The 2,894-nt window shown below is 51.3% G+C and overlaps 1 protein-coding gene across 1 annotated transcript in view; it reads left to right on the top strand.

Annotated features, from left to right (window-relative positions):
* ARRDC5 (arrestin domain containing 5) overlaps nucleotides 1–2,894 on the top strand; it is a 16,751-nt gene that overhangs the window by 2,039 nt on the left and 11,818 nt on the right. The gene's annotated exons all lie outside the window — the stretch shown is intronic.

Raw genomic sequence — 2,894 nt, 5'->3', positions numbered from 1 at the left:
AGTTGGAATTACAGGCATGCACCACCACGCCCAGCTAATTTTTGTATTTTTAGTAGAGACAGGGTTTCACCAATTTGGCCAGGCTGCTCTCAAACTCCTGACCTCAAGTGTTTTGCCCACCTCGGCCTCCCAAAGTGCTGGTATGACAGGCGTGAGCCACTGCACCCAGCCTGCTAGTTCTTTTAATAACTACCAAAACACTCCCCTCCCCATACAACCTCCACTGCCAAGCACCTGCCTTTTCACATTTCCAAGTGACTGATTTTCTTCCTCAAAAGCATCAGCCTGAAGCCTGTGATGGGCTTATTCTCTATTTTGTTGTTGTTTTTGTTGTTTTGAGACAGTGTGTCGCTCTGTTGCCCAGGCTGGAGTACAGTGGTGTGATCTCGGCTCACTGCACCCTCCATCTCCAGGGTTCAAGCGATTCTTCTGCCCCAGCCTCCTGCATAGCTGGGATTACAGGTGCATGCCACTACGCCCTACTAATTTTTTGTATTTTTAGTAGAGACAGGGTTTCACCATGCTGACCAGGCTGGTCTCAAACTTTTAACCTCAGGTGATCTGCCCCACCTAAGCCTCCCAAAGTGCTGGGATTACAGGTGTGAGCCACTGCACCCAGCCTAATAAACATTTATTGAGTGCCTACTGTGCATAAACACCGTGCTAGGTGCTGGGGATGCAGCAGTGATGAAAAACAACACAGCCTGGGCCAGGCACGGTGGCTCACCCCTGTAGTCCCAGCCCTTTGGGAGGTTCGGTGGGCGGATCTCCTGAGGTCACGAGTTCAAGACCAGCCTGACCAACAAGGCGAAACCCTATCTCTACGAAAAATACAAAAATTAACCAGGCGTGGTGACACACGCCTGTAGTCCCAGCTACTTGGGGCGCTGAAGCAAGAGGATCACTTGAGCGCAAGAGGTCCAGGCTGGGTGACAAAGTGAGACCCCATCTCAAAAAAAAAAGGCTGGGCCCAGTGACTTATGCCTGTAATCTCAGCACTTTGGGAGGCCAAGGCAGGTGGATCATTTGAGGTCAGGAGTTTGAGACCAGCCTGGCCAACATGGCGAAACCCCGTCTTTACTAAAAATACAAAAATTAGCCGGGCGTGGCGGTACATACCTGTAATCCCAGTTACTGAGGAGGCTGAGGCAGGAGAATTGCTTGAACCTAGGAGGCGGAGGTTGCAGTGAGCCAGGATCACGCCACTGCACTCCAGTCTGGGCGACAGACTGAGACTGTGTCCCGAAAAAACAAAAAAGAAAGAAAGAGACAGGGTCCCTGGTATTTTTGGGATTGCCATGAGCTAGGGAAGATAGGCAATGCTAAGAGGATTTTTGAGAAGTGCAAGAAGGAAAATGAAATGAAGGTCATGGAAATGGCAGTTGTGTGAGAGTCTGCTTCCTAGACCATCATTCAGTTGGTCAATCAACATGTATTAAGCACCTACTGTTTACCATGCACTGAAGGTCAAGCTCTATGAAGGCAAAAGTTTTCTGTGCCTCACATACTACTTATTTATTTATTTTTAGAGATGGCATCTCACTGTGTCACCTGGGCTGGAGTACAGTGGCATGATCTCGGCTCATTGCAACCTCCGCCTCCCAGGTTCAAGCGATCTTCCCACCTCAGCCTCCCGAGTACCTGGAACTACAGGTGTGTGCCACCACACCCGGCTAATTTTTGTATTTTTAGTAGAGACAGGGTTTCACCACGTTGGCCAGGTTGGTCTCGAACTCCTGACCTCAGGTGATCCACCCACCTTGGCCTCCCAAAGTGCTGGGATTATAGGCGTGAGCCACCCGGCCCAGCCGGTTCACGCCTATTATCCTAGCACTTTTGGGAGAGTGAGGCAGGAGGATTGCTTGTGGCCAGACATTCAAGACCAGCCTGGGGGCTGGGCGCGGTGGCTCAAGCCTGTAATCCCAGCACTTTGGGAGGCCGAGACGGGCGGATCACGAGGTCAGGAGATCGAGACCATCCTGGCTAACACAGTGAAACCCCGTCTCTACTAAAAATACAAAAACTAGCCGGGCGAGGTGGCAGGCGCCTGTAGTCCCAGCTACTCGGGAGGCTGAGGCAGGAGAATGGCGTAAACCCGGGAGGCGGAGCTTGCAGTGAGCTGAGATCCGGCCACTGCACTCCAGTCCGGGCGACAGAGCGAGACTCCGTCTCAAAAAAAAAAAAGAAAAAAAAAAAAAGACCAGCCTGGGAAATATAGCAAGACCCTGTCTCTACCAGAAATTTAAAAATTAGCCAGGCAAGGTGGCATGGGCCTGTAGTCCCAGCTCTTCTGGAGGCTGAGGTGGGAGGATCACTTGATCTCAGGAGTTGGAGGCTACAGTGAGCTATGATCACACCACTGCACTGCAGCCTAAGCGACAGAGACAGACTTTGTCTCTACATAAAGAAAAAAAAGAAAAAATATATATTTGTTGAACCCTGAAGGCCTAACTTCTACTTTCTCAGGCTCCAGGCAGGCGTATGCAAGGGCCCTTCAGTAGTTTCGGGTGACAACTCCAGGCACGTCACCCAACCCAGGGCATCCCACTCCAGCCCAGCTGGGGCCTGATATTTACAGGCCCAGCAGGTCCTAAAAGCGTAGAGCTCAGTTTAACTCAGAAGGAACAGACAAGCCGAGTCCAGGACCCACCTCCATGCCAAAACAATAAATCAAGCAAAAAAAGGCCGGGTGCAGTGGCTCACACCTGTAACCCCAGCACTTTGGGAGGGCGAGATAGGCAGATCGCCTGAGGCCAGGAGTTCAAGACCAGCCTGGACAACATGACAAAACCCCATCTCTACCAAAAATACAAAAATTAGCCGGGTGTGGTGGTGCACGCCTGTAATCCCAGCTACTCGGGAGGCTGAGGCAGGAGAATCGCTTGAACCTGGGA

This window comes from Colobus angolensis, unplaced genomic scaffold (assembly GCF_000951035.1).
Source record: "Colobus angolensis palliatus isolate OR3802 unplaced genomic scaffold, Cang.pa_1.0 Scaffold22, whole genome shotgun sequence".
NCBI lineage: Eukaryota > Metazoa > Chordata > Mammalia > Primates > Cercopithecidae > Colobus > Colobus angolensis.
This window is presented reverse-complemented; position numbering and strand designations above follow the sequence as displayed.